We start from the raw sequence: 17,526 nt of genomic DNA on the forward strand, positions 1-17,526 counted from the left end.
ACAGCAAACTTCCCTGGAGATACAACAGAGTATCTTATGTCTTTATCCTCGGAGCCTATCACTGGAGTATAGGGAGTGAAGAATGATTATTTGTTGGCTGAGTAAATGAATAACCGAAAGAATAAGAGAAGAATTATTCAGGGAAAGTCAAGGTTTCTCTTGCCTGTGAATATGAAGAGTTCAGAAAAGCATGAAAGGATTGGTATCCGAGCAAAGTACAACTTTCTACTCTTCCACTAACTATCTGTGTGACTTGGGGAAAGTTACTGAACTTCCCTGAAATTCATTTATAAATAAAGAAGAGGTCGTCTATACATCATAGCAGACCAGAACAATTAAGCGAGATGGGATAAGGGAATCAGGCTGGTGCTTCCCTTTCCCTGTCAGACCTCTGTGTCCATGACCTAAGTGTGGATTAACATAGGCCAAGTCTGAAATCTCATTATACACTGACCAGAAATTGACTCTTTTCTTGTTGTTCTCTGCGAGAACACGCACAAGCATGAACTCGGCAGTGGAAACTGCCCTAATTATTTGTGCAGAACAATAGCAGAAGTCATGAGGAGGGCCATTTAAACACAGGAGGGGCAATTAATCACAGCCCATTGGAATATTGCTTTTGGTCTTGAACTCAATCCGCCTTCTATGCAGGAAATGAAATGCAGTAATTATCACAGTCACTTGAGACTCCAGAGTCCTGGCTTCAATTCCCAAATCCTTCATCATTTCGTTTTGGCTGTGTCTATGTGACGCCAAAACATCTGGCTAAAAAGTGAAAACTGCCATCAGTTTCTCCACTGATAACTCACTGAATATTCTACCTCTCCCCCCCCCCTTTTTTTTATTGTGGTAAAATACACATAACATGCAATTTGCCATTTAACCAAGTTTAAGTGTATATTTCAGCGGTGTGAAATCCATTCACGTTATGCAACCGTCAACCACCACCCAGCTCTAGAACTTCTTCAAGCTGCAACTCTGTACCCAATAGGTTGGGGGAACCAAGTGGTGGGTATTGGGGAGGGCACGTATTGCATGGAGCACTGGGTGTGGTGCAAAAACAATGAATACTGTTACACTGAAAAGAAAAAAAAAAAAAAAAGTCCCCGTTCCTCCCTCTCTCAATCAAGCCCCAGGCAGCCACTCTGTTGCTTTCTGTTTCTATCAGTTTGGCTGCTTTAGTTACCTCATATAAGTGTGATCCTACAATATTTGTCTTTTTGTGTCTGCCTTATTTCACTTACTGTCATGTCCTGAAGTTTCACCCATGTTGTAGCATGGATCACAAGTTCCTTCTTTTTGGAGGCTGAGTACTATTCCATTGTATGTATGTGTGTGTATTCGTATATACCTACATAAATATATACACCCCCTTCAAGAGCAGCTGTGCCATTTTTTCTTTTTTAAAGATTTTATTTATTTATTTGACAGAGAGAGATCACAAATAGGCAGAGTGGCAGGCAGAGGCAGAGAGAGGGGGAAGCAGGACCCCTGTTGAGCAGAGAGCCCAACGCGGGGCTCCATTCCAGGACCCTGAGATCATGACCTGAGCCAAAGGCAGAGGCTTAACTCACTGAGCCACCCAGGCGCCCCCAGCTGTGCCATTTTACCTTCCACTGTATTCCCAGCACAAATGCTCCGATTTCTCCACAGCCTCACTAACACATCTTTCTTTCCTTTCCTTTCCTTTTTTTTTTTTTTTAAATAACAGCCGTCCTGATAGGTCTAAATGTCATTTTTCCTTTTTTCCATTTTTTTCTTTTTACAAGAATTCATATTTTTATATAATTCATTCATTCATTCCTTCTCTCAATTCCTTTACCTCTCATAAATAGAAGAAGTCTGACTGACCATCTTACCCAACCTCTGTTTAGTGCTCTGAGTATGCCAAGTCATCCTAGATTTTCACTTGTTGACCAGGTTGCCCTGAACGTTTTTCTGTAGCCCCTGTGGGCATTTGCAGGATGCAAAAAATAAGGAACTGAGAAGGCAGAGACAGTAAGGGGTGAGGAGTGGGGACCAAGGGAATTGTTCCCACACTGATCTGATAGGATGAAGAGAGGTCAGTGCCCCGGGTCTCTGAGTCAGGCACCGGCTTTTGCCCATGCCTCTGGCACTTTCTATCTCTGAGGACCGTGTCACTGAGAGGACCCTGGGCTTCTTGAGGAAACAGACGGCCACTTACATGGTTATCTGTATATCCTCACAGTCAAGATCAACTCCTAGTAAATGTTCAACAATTTTCTTCAAAAAAATCAAGGCATTTCATCAAAATAAGTGGATTAGTGAGTAATTAATACTCCTACATAAGCAGAGAAGTCATAAGAAAAACAAACTAGATTTCTTGTCAAAATAAGTCCATAGGCAGAAGATTTTATAAAGCTTGGCTCTGTGCAATTTCACTTCATCTGATTGTATTGATAGGCGCGGACTTGGTCTCTGGAGTACTGAAAATGTCCCCAAGGCTGCTGTATGCGTTGATTTGAATCTGAACACTTAATTGCTGGTCTCTGCCTGGAGATGTGGCTCCAGAGTGGCCTGTCAGTGATGGATTGAGGGCTCTGCTTGGCCCAGCCAGCCAGGGGCCAGTGACTTCCGACAGAAAACGTGCCTGGGGGTAAGGAATGCTCAAGTTGCCAAACTCCTCAGTCTTGCCTATCTTCTGTGTTTGGGTCCATCTGTGTTTACTTTTGAGGCAGTACCAGAGACAAAAAGGCCAAGCTTATCTTCTCGTGACACGAGCATGGCCTTCAGTTTTCTATTTTTCATCCTTTCTCACCAAGAACAGAGGCTCTGGGGCCACAGTAGCCAGTTCTTGACCCTCTACCAGCACCACAGGCTGAGCTCTGACCTACTATGCCCGGAGACAACTGTCCGCGTGTCTTTCCCATTTGTTGTGAGCAGACACACTGGCAGCCTTTATCCCAGAATCTCTCCAAGAATGTTTGTGTAGACAATGGTCTGGGAAGACAGAGGTAGCGTCCCCTCTAAAGCAAAGGGCGGGCTTGCTTAAAACTGTCCTGGGTAGCAAAGATAATGTCTCCTACTGAGGCAGATGCCAGATAAGGGCGCTAACTGCATATTATGAATGATTCCAATCTCCTGAGTGCACGGTTTCTCAGCTGTGATGGAGGCTCACTCCACGTGCAGTATCCACATGGACCCCTTGGCATCATCACTGTGGGATTTGGAGGGCAAAGGGAATTGACAGAGCTATGCAGATGCCCATCCTGCTTGCTGTGCGGTGGGTGATAAGGTCCTTTGTTTCTGACTCAGGAGCGTCATGTCTTTTGCCATCATCCTTGAAACTGTGACAGGCTAACGTGGTACTTTGTAGAGGAAAATCTCAAATGCTGGGTTCTCGATGCCCACTGCCTTCATTGGATATCAACCCATTAAGTCTTATTCATCTCCTTAGGAAACCCCCTCTTTGACCAAGCCTGGCTTCGTTTGGTCTCCCCGCACATCTTGTTCCCCACTCACACCCATTATTCCATTGAATGCTAACTTCTGGAACCAGCCTACGAATGTACACATTAGGCCGGGTCATGAAGGGAGAGAGAAAGGAAGAAAAAAGTTATTCTCAGGATCAAACAGACCCTGAAGGCTCTTTTGAAAATGTTGGTAATAGGAAAAATGTTTTCCTTCCCCCCCCATAAATCTCATTCTCTAGTCTTCTACCTCCAAGTCTGCACCACCAAAGCATGTTATCTGAGAGAAATTCATTTATTTATTTTAAAGATTTTATTTATTTTGAGAGAGAGCACGCAAGAGCGTGTGAGAGTGGGAGGAGGGGTAGAGGGAGAGGAGCTTGAGCAGACTCCCCACTGAGCACGGAGCCCTACGTGGGGCTGGATCTCATGACTCTGAGAGTTGAAATCAAGAGTCGGATGCTCAACTGACTGGACCACCCAGGTGCCCCTCCTAGGGAAATTTAGAATTAGTATTTCTAGGACATATACGTTCTTGATCAATGTTGAGTCTCAAAGGTGGCTTCAGCAAGTCTTTAGGGATGAAAAGGCTTGACACCCAGGTGTGGGCTTGAGGCTTGCTAACTGAGGGGTATGAGGAATGGGCAAAAATGCAGCCTGGGCTTGGCTTGGCAAGTTGCACATCGTGGTGCATGGCTGCATCCTCTGAGAGCTGGCTACATTTTCTAATTCTCAACAGGCCGCCTGTGGACCAACAGAGACAAAGCCAGACTTTTTGGAAAAAGGAAGTGGGGATTTCTAACGTCCCAAGCTTCCCATTTTAGACATAAGGAGTGAGACTTTCCATGACTCTGATCATAGAGTTTTATTTTAAGTCATAGTGAAAAGGGAAAACTCCGGATATATGGGGAGGGAGGTCTCCAGTGTGGCTGAAAGAGACCCACCTCTCCTGGGTCAGATGTTGGTAGGAAGGAACAAGACAGAAGAAGAATGAGGAAACCAGACCTGAGGCTCCACAGCCCACCATCTGCAAGGGTGGCTCTTGAGTCAGAGTAGTCAGGTCACAGAGACCCAGTTGGGAGCCTATTGCAATGGGGAGCTAGTTGTTTAATGCTCTGAGGCGCTCCCATATCCACCTGGGTGTTTCTAAAGCCTTCTCTAACTGGCCATCCCAGACTTCATGTTGTTTTGCAAACCCACCAAGCATGATCTTGCCTCAGGACATTTGCACTTGTTGTTCTCTTTGTCTGAAAGTTTCTTCCAGCAGATAGTCTCTTGAGTAACCCCTCATAGATTCTAGATCTCCATTCAAATCTTTTCAAATACCACCTTATCAGAGAGGACTTTCCCGGTCATTGCATTTAAGATAGCTCCCTCCTCCCCCAGTAGTCCTGGTCAACCTTCCCAGAAATACATTTCTCAGCAGCATGTATCACCCTCTGACACACTGTGTATTTCATTAGATTGCTCGCTGCTTCCCTCTGGATGGGGGAGTTTGTTTTGTTTGCTGCTCAGTCCCCAGCACCCACAACAGTGGAGGGTATAGCAGTGATCCTTGGATAGATGTTTGTTGAATGAATAAATGAATGAACGAGGTTCAAGGCTCTTGAGAAAAGCCCCACCTTGGCTTGAGAGCAGATATAATTCAGGCTGGGGATGAGCGACAGCTCTCTGGATGGTCAGCCCCAGCCATCTGCCTGACTTCCAAGTGTCTATGATTTGTTTCCTGTAACTGCAACTCACATCTGTGGGTGTTTTTTTTTTTTTTTTTCTTTTTGAAAAAGGGAATAAGATTTTCAACATTTCTTGGGAGTCAACCATGCATCAAGCTAAGAGAACAAAATCCTTGCTGTGAGGGGGGTGACCGTCTGGGAGAGAAGCGGTTAATAGACTAGGTCATGTGTAGAGTCGGCTGCACCTCAGACAGTGAGTGATGGGTGATGAGGGTGAACAGAGTGAGAGGGGAGCGCAGGGAGGGGAGCTGGAGTGGGAGACACTGCATCTGAGTGTTAGAAACTGTGGCCAGGGGCAGCCTCCAGGAGGTGACACTGTTTTCTCTGATTTTTGAGGAATAACTGACAGATATACTTGTATATATTGGAAGTGTACAATGTGATGATATAATAGACATATACATTGTGGTATGATCGCTGAGATCCAGATGATTAGCTTACCCAGCGCCTTACATAGTCCGCTCCTTCTCCTTCTCCTTCTTTTTCTTCTCCTCCTCCTTCTTCTTCTCCTCCTCCTCCCCCTCTTCCTCCTCCTCCTCCTCCTCCTTCTTCTGATGAGAACACTTAAGATCTACCTTAAGCAGCTTTCAAGTTTACAAAACATATTGTAAACTATAGTCACCATGTTGTACATTAGATCTTCAGAATTTATTCCTTTTATAACTAAAAGTTGTATTCTTTGATCTGCACCTCTCTATTCACCCTTGCCCCTAGTCACTGGCAACCACCATTCTCTTCTGTTTCTATAAAAACTCAACAGCAAAAAACCCACAAATAATCCTATTAAAAATGGGCAAAGGGCCCGAATGGACATTTTTCTGAAGAAGATATACAAATGGCCTAGAAGTACCTGGGAAGGTGCTCAACATGACTAATCATCAGGGAAATACAAATCAAAACCACAGTGAGGTGACCTTTGAAAAAAGATATGAAGGAAGTGAGGGAGCAAGACACGTCGCTGAGGCATGTGACTATCTGAGGAAGAGATTCTGGGTGGAAGGAGCAACAAGTGCAAAGGTCCTGTGGTGGGGTGGGTCTGATGTGCTTGATGAGTCAGTGTAGCTGACTGGATGCATGGGGGAGGGAGAGAGCAGGAGGAGGTGAGATCACAGATGTAAGTCATGGGAAGGTAGGGAACAAATCACAGAGACACTTGGAAGTCATTCGAAGGAACTTAGCTTTCATCAGAGAAATAAGGAGCTGCTGCAGGCCCTGAGCAGAGGTGTGGTAGAATATTTGAATTTTAACTGGATCACTGGCTGCTGTGTGGGGACTATACAGAAGGAAAGAGGCAGTGAATTTGTCCAACTTCATTTTTGTCAGTTGTTCTAATTTCCTCAAATGCCTTTTCTTCTTCTTCTTCTTCTTCTTCTTCTTCTTCTTCTTCTTCTTCTTCTTCTTCTTTTTTTTAAATTCTGTGATGACATGAACAAGGAGGAAAGCAGAAGTGTGCACGAGCATGCTGAGGAGAGTTGGAGCTTGGGGCTCATTGGTTAGGAGAGAAAAGGAGGGATGAAGATGCTGGCCAAGTTCTCCCACCACACGGCCGGGGCTGGGAGCAAAGGTGCTCACACAACCCAGGATATCAGTGCATCCACAGCTGCCCGAGAGGACAGCGGCTGCATTATTGGAAGGTGAGATCATATCCTTCAGGATTAGCAGAAAAATTCAGCCAATTATTTTCCTCTGATTGGTTTTCATTTCATCCTGGTTTGTTTGTCATTACTGTACCTGTTTTAGTCAAAAGTTCACAGCCTGTTTATATTAAGATGTAAGCCCTTGAATTTGGGGATTCTCAGGGGCCATGTCTACACTTTTCGCTAGCTAGCATTGATGTTTGTCAAGAAAGCCACATCCTCAACTCAACAGGGCAAGGCTTTTGAACAAAATCTACTAAATCATTCTTCAGTCTTTTTGAATGAGGAGCTGATTTTCCTTCTTACCATCAAAGCAAAAATAAAGAGCAGTGTGGTCCATGAATCCATTTTTATTTCCTAGGAATAAAACCAGTCAGGCTCAGTATATGCTTGTGTGGCTGATCCTCAGGATGGGAGAGAGTGGGGTGGCCCCTGAGGGCTCTCTGGGAAGAGGGCCTTGGGAACTCCTCGGTGCTCCCTCTCAGGTCTTTGGGACATGCTTGCAGAAGGTGAGTCACCTCCCATCTGAGAAACAGGTGTGATCTTCTGAAGCACAGACGTTGACAGTCCGGGTAAAATATAAAACCCCAGCAAGACATCTAAACTTGCAAGTCAGATTTGGATACCAAGGTGTTTGTTTCGGCAGCACATATACTAAAATTGAAACCATACGGGGAAGATCAGCATGGCTCCTGCATAAAGATGACATGTAAATTCATAACTGTTTCATATTTAAAAAAAAAATTGGCCTCCAGTGCATTTTGCATGGCTGGTCTTCATGGACTGTTAGAGGAAGACAAGATTTGTGCCCTGTATGAGAACGGGGAGGGGGCATATAAAAGTGCACATGCCCAGGTTCCCCTGAAACACAGCACATCTTGTGAAACTGGACATGCTGTCCAGTCTGGGGACAATGACATGCAGGTAAGAAGCAGTCCCCACTTCAGTTCCCTTTGCCCCATGGCTCCCCTTCATGCCCCTGGTTAAGGAGCAGAGGGTCCTTGCTTGCCGGTCATCGTACTTGCCTTGTTTTTATCCCCACTTATAATAGAGAAATATTTCTCTGTATCCATGTTTCTATCAAAAGTGGGAAATTAAGAGAGGCACAAGGTTCAGAAAATATTTTTGGGTGTCTTCTTTGTGGAAAGACTTACCCCCCCATGTCTTGGTGCACATTCTGGCTGCAGGGGGTCCTTCTGCCCTGCCGATCCCCCACAACGTCCCCATACCCCCCACCCCCCATTCAGGGCACTGCCGGGCCCCTGTAGGGCTGAGTGCATGCGCGCCACGGTTCGTCACCTCCAGTGCCTCTGTGTGGAGAGTCCAAGGCTGCCTCAGTGAGCAGTTAGGGGCCTGGCTTGGGGAGCTTCTGGCCCACTGGGGGCCTGGTTCAAGAACAGGCAGATTTACACAGTGAGGAGAGCAAAGAGGCTGAGAACCACAGGGGTGGGTGGGTAGACCTCAGCCCTTGGGCTGGAGGATGCTGGGACTCTCCCTCAAGACACCACCTGTTAACCCTCCCTGAGACACCAGATCTCCAGAATGAAGCACTTGGGATCCTAATCCCTCTGAGCCCCAGTTTCTCCCTTTGTCCTTAGAGATGCTCCTCCCTGCCCTTCCAGTCCCACCCATCTGTTGTGTCACCAAATGAGAGAGTGGGCATGTGGGGCTTTCGAAAACTGCTAAATTCTCCCTAACAGGGGCAATTCCTGGCCAAGCGGGCTGTGACTGTGGGGCTTGTGGGAAGTCCGGGCAGCAGAAGTGGGGAGCTGTCGATGTGGTTGGTTTGCTGCTTTCTGGAGAGCGAGAGCCAAAGGGGGGTTCTTGGACCTCTCCTGCTGCATCTTCTGATGGGTCCCTGAGTAAGAAAATCCTGAAGGAAAAGGTAAGATGCTGGTGTTCATCTAGTGCTTTGCAGTTTCCAAAGTGCTTCCCAAAAAATTTTCTTCTACTCGTATCTTCCCAACCTCAAAAAATTGGCAAGCAGGGGCAGTCTCCCGAAGTCCAAAGACCAGGTGGTTCGAAACCATTTCTCTTTCCACTGAGAACCATCACTATAGATATATCTATATATTTAATTGCTTTGTTTAAGCTAATGAACAAAAGGATTGCATTGCTAATATCCTGTACCCGAAGGGGTTCCTGTGGCAAGGGTAGCCTCCCAGACCTGCAGGCTGTGTGACCCCAGGGGGCGTGGCCCTGAGACCCACCCTGACCCTCACCTGGCATCCCTTACTTACTTTGTACATCTCCTGAACCTTAAATTTAATACAACTTACCATGTGGTGGGCACAAGCCAACAGGATGAAAGGGTTTTAGAAAAGTCAAATCTCCCAAATGTACTCTCTGTTTGTCCATCCTTCTGTCACCAGCCCCCGGGCCCCCACAGGAGAGCGGCTTGGAGGAATTCCCCAGAACGCTGCCAGCCCTGTTCCCTCCGTGTTGGAGGTAAGGTTCCCACCATTTCCTACAGGAGATGTGGCCCCACTTCATCATCTCTGACATTTACAGCAAGAAGATTGGGGTTGCTGGGAATCCTGGGCTGGGACACAGGGGCCCCGGCTTGCCCGGGGGGACTCAGAAGGCAAGTAGAGAGGTTCCAAACAACTCAATCCCCAGAAGGTATCTGAGGATCAATAAAGCGGTAATCACCACCGGGCTGAGGCTGCTGGCGCATGCTTACAGCGCCGGTCCTGGCTGCCCAGTGATTTACAGCGACCTCGATTTAGAGAAGGCACAGAGGCCAGAGCTCTGTGGCTCTAGGAAACACTGGACAGCTGGCCCTGGGGGACACAGAGGGAGGGGGCCCCTGCCCGGTATCCCCACACAGCCTCTCTTCCATCCGCCCTGCCCCTCTCCCTTCTGTCCTTTTAAAAAATAACCTTACTGAGACAGAATTCACATTCTGTACCCGTCACCTATTGAAAGTGTACCTTGCCTTGATTTCTAACATGTTCACAGACATGCATGACCATTGTTATAGTTGACTCTAGAATATTTTCCTCACTTCCCTCAAAACCCCATACACATTAGAAGTCACCCCCCGCCCCCGCCTCGCCCCCCGCAGCCAGGACACCATCATTAGGCAACCGCGAACCTAACTTTCTGTCTCAGTGGATTTTCCCGTTGTGGACATTTATATGAATGAATCGTGTCATATGTGGTCCTTTGCGGCTGGCTTCTTGCACTTAGTGTAAGGCTGTTGTGGTTGACCCATGTCGTAGCATATGTCAGTATGGCAGCCAAATGTGCCAGCGATCCCAATCCTAGGCATAAAACCAAGAACAGTGAGAACATGCACCCGCACAATCCTCGTGCCTCAATGTCCACGACAGCATTCTTCGTCAGAGCCCCAAAATGGAAATGACTTGAGTATTCAAGTGTTGAAAGGGTACACAGAAGGAATCTGTTTAATGAACTATTATTTGCAAACAAAAAGAAGGAAGTAGGGTGTCCAGCATGGGTGGAGCTTGAAGACATGCAAAGCATAAAAAGCCGGTCATAGAGCACCACGGACTGTGCGATTCCATTTCTGTGAAGGGTCCAGAAAGGACAAATGCCTACAGACGGAAGGTAGACCAGCAGTTGCCCGGGGCTGGGGGGAGCAGTAGGGGAGCAGTAGTGGCTGCTCCTGGATACAGTTTCCTTCTGGGTGGGTGCACGTGCTGTGGAACTGCACGGTGGCGGCACAGGCTGGGCACTGTGTGAAAAATCCCTGACTGTACATGTTAGATGGGCGACTTTCACAGTACGCGAATTGTATCTCAACAGAGAGCGTGAAGGACTGGATGGAGGAGAGAGAGGAAGAGAAGGAGACTGGAGAGGGGCTTCTATCATGGAAGAGATAACCAAGCTCCGGCTCTCCGGGCTCCTGTCTGCTCCACCGGGCTTTGGGCCCCAGAACTGGCACAGAGGGAGTCACCTGGAACTCTCATAGGTGGAGAGAAGGAGAATTGGTTTGAGGCCCCAGGACGGGGGAAGAACACAGTGGCGCAGTGTCTTAGGTCCCCACCGAGCCCCAGCAGAAGAAGAAGACCCAGACCCAGTGTTTCCCACCCCACCTGCCACAGGAAACACCCGGTAGGCTCTTCCCTCCCTGTGTGGAATGAGAGTTCCTATGACACTACACGCTATGGGGATCAATTGAGAACCCCATTCCCCATAAACAGCCAGGGGCAGAGCTCCCTACCCCAGGCCTGAGACTTAGCTCCTCCACTGAGAGGCTTACTGGACCTGGGGGCTTAGGCCAGGGGACCCCCTCCCCCACAGCTAGCTTCTTTGTCCCCCTACGGTTAAGACCCTGTTCTTCCACTAGAGACCTTAGGTGGTGGGGGGGGGGGTCACCATCACAATAAGGGAACGTTGTCACAGTAAGCATCTGGCCAGAGAAACCTCTTGTCCCCTTGGAGGTGAACTCCCCCACCCCCCGCCTCGCCCCCTGTGCAAGGAGACATCGCTGCCCCCTCTGAAGCCACACCTGTCTCCTCAGGTAGTACCGACAGGGCCCTGTGGGAGCCCCAGAAGCACCAGATAAACAAGCAGACCAAAGAGACAGCAAGAGCCCTGACAATTAAACTGTCATTGGAACCACAGCCCACAAAACAGGCCTGTAGCTGTGAGTAAATGTAAGCAGGAGGACTGCCAGCTAAAATACTGGGCTGACATAGAACCCAGAGTCTCCAAACATCCACCATCAACCCACTTCTGTGTGGGTGTGCCTGAGTCCCGCGCTGCCCCTGGGCATCTCTGGGAACACAGGCGCTGTGCTTCTGCTTGTACATAAGACTTTTCCTTTTTTTTTTTTTTCTGGATTCAAAATTATATATGGGCATCGTAGAAAATCTGGAAAATAGCGATACAGAAGAAATTATAAATCACCTGTAGTCCTACCATTCAGAGAAAACGCAAGTAGTGTGTATGTGTGTGTATTGATATTACCCATACATCCTTCCAATCTCTGTGTCTTTATATGTGGAAAGGAAGTTTTTCTCTTATAGAAAATACCATTATTCAGGGCACCTGGGTGGCTCAGTCAGTTAAGCTTCTGACTCCATTTTGGCTCAAGTCATGATCGTGAGATTGAGCCCCACGTCTGGCTCTGCACTCAGTATGGAGTTTGCTTGAGATTCTCCCTCTCCTTCTGCCCCTCCCCCTATTAAAGTGCCCGCTCGCGCACGCACGCGCTCTCTCTCTCTCTCTCAAATAAGTAAATAAAAAAAACTCTTAAAAATACCATTATTCTGTGTATAATCTATTTGTAACTTGCCTTTTGCTGTAGAATATATTCCTTCTCTAAATCACTAAATGTTCTTTCTGTATCATTTCCAATGGTTGCATGCATTTAGTGAATGTGTTATCAGTAACTTCTGGACCGTCTACTCTTGGTACAGCATGCCATAGGTGCTCAGTAAATGTTGGAGAATGAATTGGTAGAGCTCTGTGGCCAGCCTGAGAGCCACAGTGCCTGATGAGTCTCTTCATTGGGCATTTCTCTTGTCCCAGCCCTGTCCTGTAAAGGAGAGATGGCCTGTTTCCAGGCTTGTGGGAAATCATTGCGTACCAGCTGGAGTCATGGCTCCCATGTGGAAGGTTCTCTTTTGGGCAATGGGAACTCGCACTCCAGTGTCTCAAGTGGAGAGTGACTCAGCCTTGGTCTCTAAGGTCTCCCAGAAAGGAGGGCCCACTCCTGGCCCACCCAGAGAAGCCTCGTTGCAATTGCATACAGTCTGCAATTCCATCCTCCCCCCCGATTCTGGCTTGTTTGTACCTTCAGGCCGTTGTGTCTTAGTTCAAGTTGTGTTCCAATCTGAAAACATCCACCCTGCATTTCCCATTGGTGAACCCTAACCTGATGTCAAGACCCACTTCGAGGAACACCTCCTCCATGGGTCTTCTCTGACCCTTTCCGGCACCTCCACTGTACTCCCCTTTACTCCCAGAGCTTGGTGTAAGCAAGCATCAAACAAAAGCCTTGGCCATCTGTTGGGCAAATGTATTCTTAGGTCTGTTCTATCCATCAGACTGCAGATCCCCAGCCTGACCTCAGCCCTCAGTAAATGCTCCTGGGAAGGATTAATTGGCAGGATGGGATGGGGTTGCCTCAGCAGAGGAGCAGAGGGCTTCAAACCTGCACCTGACCTTGCAGCCCTAGAGGTAGAGAAACGGCAGCTCAGCCGCCTGGCGCAGGGCTGGTACTACCCAGGGAATACGTGCCCTGCTCTGCTGTCTCGGATACCAGAGAGTTGCCAGAACAGAGAGGAGACAACGATATTTTGGCATGTTTCCTAACCATGGTTTATGAAAGGGAAAGTCATCTTTATTGCATTTATTTAGAGAAGGGGGTAATAAGAACATCATCTGGTGTTCACTTCAGAGCAGCTGTTTGGTATTACCAAGGAGAAAGACGAGTGACTCGTGCTCCTTGTTCCAAGCCAGAGAATCCAAATCAATAGACACAATGGCGTCTCTTATGACAGGCAGGGTTCTTGGAGCTGGGAAGTTTTCTCCCAAAGCCCTTCAGTCTATGTCCCAAGATTTTTTTTTTTTCTTTCTTTTATCCCTAAGGCTTTATTTAGCCAACAGCCATTTCCAGGTGCTGATGCTGGGGTTGGTCCTGGGCTGGACTGGGGGCTGGAGCTCAGAGATGTGTCAGACAGGAGCTGCTGTTCTTGGGGTGGAGTTTCCACTACAGGAGAGCACAGGAGCTGAGGTTCAGTTACAAGCAACAGATACTGGTTCTGGCTAGCATAAGCAGCAAAAGAATTTGTTGGATGTATATAGAGACACTCTTAGGACTCATGGGAAGCCTGGTGAACAGATTTGGAGAACTGACTGGAACCAAGGGAAGCCAAATCACAGGAAACATATCAACCATGGGAGCCATCTGTTTTCAGATGACACCCCTGGGCCTTTGGCTGTCCTGAATATTTTCTCAAGTGTCCCTGAGTGTTTGCGTCACTCTCTCAAGACTCATGGTACTAAAGGGAAGCAGTGGACTGGCGGAATCCAGGCCGTCTATCTGAACTCTAGGTGATAGAAGGAAGGCAGTTATAGCTGGTCTTTTGGATTCCTTAGGGGGTGGGAGGGCAGAGAGACCTTGCCCACAGCTCGCATTTCTGTTGAGATTTCTTCCTTAAAAATTGTTCTTCTGCTTGTAGAGGAGGGACACTTGAGATCTTCAAAAGTAAGCATGATGTTCTATTTCTTAAGTTAGATGTGAATTTTAATAGGACACTATCCAACTCAGTACAGTGGGATAAATAAATATATTACTCTCAGGCCTTACTAGAAAGCCAGCCTTGGATGCAAGCTGTGGGAGAGTCTGTCTGTCTGCAAATTCCAGATTGTGCAGATAGATGCCTTTTAAAGGTGCTTGCATTTTGAATGTTTTATTTTCCAATGACTTCATTTCAGATTCAAATTTAAAGTTCCCAGTGGTCGAGGTTATCTGTTTTTCTGGGTACTGTGAAGGCAGAGTTTGCTCAAATCTTGCAAAGAAATACTTTAACCTGCCATTAACTGGAAGAAACACATTTTTACTCTCAGGAAAACTGAAGTCAAATCCCTGTGGGTTTTCTAGTCCAGTAACAAGGATTTGGAATCCAAAAAGATGGTGGTCCTGAGCTGTCTAATCATATCTTTCTTTAAATTACATCTGAACCACAAAATTACTCTGTGGAGTGGAGAACGACTGCCAAGTTTTTCATGGTGTTCTCATAGCTTTTCTTCCCTAAGTGTTTGGTGAAACACCTCAGGAGTGCACATCTGATTCATACCAGAAACATTTTCAGTGTCACTCATTGTCTTTATTAGCTATCACCCATCCCCCACCGTAACCAAGATAACCCAAACTTACAATCTGACTGAGTGTCATTAGTTTTGGTCACTGCTGCAAATATTCACTTGCACAACATATATCTCTGAGTGCCTACCAAGCTCCATAGCCAAGGGAACGAGGACAAATGAGACTTGATCTTTCCCTGAAGATTATGTTCTGGGGTGAAAGACAGATTAGTGAAGGACAGCCAGAATTTGGAGGGGTGAGAGCTCTGAATGGATTAATTACAGAGCACCATGGAAGTATGTGCCAAGGATATCTTTACTCCCACCTGGGAAATTGAGGCCAGAGACTTAGGCTGGGATGAGGAAACTATAGATAGAGGAGAAAGGAAGCCTGAGAGTGTAGGGAGCAGAACTGCTTGGAACCCCAACTATGGGGATGTGTAGTGGCAGAGATGTGGGAAGAAAAAACACAGGGAGTTCCGTTTGGACGGCCTTGTAAAGAGATTCCTGTCTTTAATATAAAAATAGGAAGATGAGCCATTTCAGGAATCAGGGCATGGACGAGAGTAAGTTCAGTTATTAAAATATTGTGTGTGTGTGTGTGTGTGTGTGTGTGTGTTTTTCTTGTTGTTGTTGTTGCTAGAGGAATGTTTAAGAGAAACTTTCTAATTGAGAGCTTAAATCCTCAGAGAGCTGGGAGGGAGAGTTGTATTTCAAAGTCTTCGGAGTATACATGATCCATGAATGGATGAGTGCATTTGGAGAGACTAGGTCCAGTGAGATGAAAAGTTACTTTAGGACAGGACCAAAGGCACACCTAATGCTAGTACATGGGTTGGGGAGGAAACGTCCTCAAGGGAGGCAGAGAAGGAGTAGTCTGCCAGAGAACAGTTAATATTTTGTCAGAACTTTTAGCTCCCTGGTAAATCTCTATTTATAGAATGTGGTGGCTATTTGATTTGACTCAGAGCTCGTCTAAGCTCAGCTGGGGGTGAAAAATGGTGAGGACAAAAAGGAAACCTACTCCCAGGACGATATTGAACCAATACCAAACCACTGGCAACGTCTCAGCTACCTAAGGCTGTGATTTCATTTAAGGAAAACTAGACCCTGATTGGGAATTTAAAAAGAAATTCTGGCAAACTAGGCTACCACAGGGAGTTTTGAAAAACTCTGACATATTCCTGGAGATCCAAAAGCCAGCACATATGCACAGGAAAGGCTGAGGTAAGGAGAAGTCACTAGTCCAGTTTATGGCATTAAATTATAAGACATGCGAAGAAGCAAGATAATATGCCACATACACAGAAAAAGAAAAGAAAAGAAAAAGAGCTGGCAACAGAAAATGTCCTTGAGGGGGCACAGATTTTACACTTACCATGCAAGGAAGTCAAATCAGTTATTATAAATATGTTCAAAAAACTAAAAGAAAACATGTACAAAGAATTAAAAGTATGACAGTGATGCCTCACCAAATAGAGAATGTCAATAAAGAGAGAAATTGTGTGTGTGTGTGTGTGTATATATATACACACATATATATGCATATATAAATATGTAAATATATTTTTATATACACATATTTGAAACTGAAGTGAAAAAGTCACTAGAGGAACTCAAGAACATATTTGAGCTGGAAAAAGAAAGAATCAATACGCTTAAATATCGGTCAATAGAGATTATCCAGTCTGAGAAGCAGAAAGAACAAATAATGAAGAAAATGAATAGAACCTCAGAGGTCTGTGGGACATCAGCCAACATACCAACATATGCATAATAGGAGTCCTAGACAGAGATGTGAAAAGAAAGAGATAGAAAACAATAAATAAAATAAAAAATAAATAAAATAGAAAATAAGTTAATAAAAAATCTGAAAACTTCTCAAATTTGATGAAAAACATCAATCTACACATCCAAATAGAACAAAGTTCAAAAGACCCACCATAGATATATCATAGTCAAATTAATGAAATTCAAAGACAAGGAGAAAATAGTAAAACAGTAAAAGAGAAGCAGTTTATTAAGTATAAGGACTAATTAATAATATCAACAGTTGGTTTCTTGTCAAAAACCAGAGTTCAGAAAACAGTCGGATGACATCTTCAAGTATTGAAAGAAAAAGCCTATTAAGCAAAAATTTTTTATCTAGCTAAACTCTCCTTCAAGATTGAAAGGGAAGTTAAAGCATTTCCAGATAAATAAAAACTAAGGATTAGTTGCTAGCAGTCCTGAAGACAAAACGCAAAAACAAAACAAAAAAACTAACTAGAATTCTTTAGGCTTAAATGAAAGGACACTAGGCAGTAATTTGACTCCACACAAAGGAAAAAAGCAGCAGTAAAGATAATCATGCATTATGAAAGACAATATAAACATGCTTTTGTTTGTCAATCTTTTCTTACCTGTCCTAAAATGCTGCATTAAAATAAGTATGAAACTATATCATATAATACAGAAATATAATTTTAAATTTAAACATATAAAACATAAATATAAACTTATATAAACATATAAAATACAATTTTTATGAAAATAATAGCACCAAAGATGAGGGAGGGATTGAAGTAATAGTGGAGCAAAGTTTTATACACTGTTAAAATGCTGCTTGCAATCCCCAGGGCAATGACTGAGAAAATAACTTGGAAAAGTCTATCAAAAGAAATAACAAAGAAATTAAAATGCAACACTAGGAACTGTCTATTTAAAACCATGAAGAGTGAGAAATCAAGCAACAGGAAACAACAACACAAGATATAGGACATATGTAAAACAAATGTCAAAATATCAAACATGAATCTCACCTTCTAAGTAATTACATTACTTACAAATGAATTAAAAACCCCAATCAAAAGACAAAGACTGGAATAATGTATTAAAAATTATCCAACTATATGTTGTCTAAAAGAGACACATTTTATATTCAAAGACACAAATAAGAATAGA

The sequence above is a fragment of the Martes martes genome (genome assembly GCF_963455335.1).
Source record: "Martes martes genome assembly, chromosome: 14".
NCBI lineage: Eukaryota > Metazoa > Chordata > Mammalia > Carnivora > Mustelidae > Martes > Martes martes.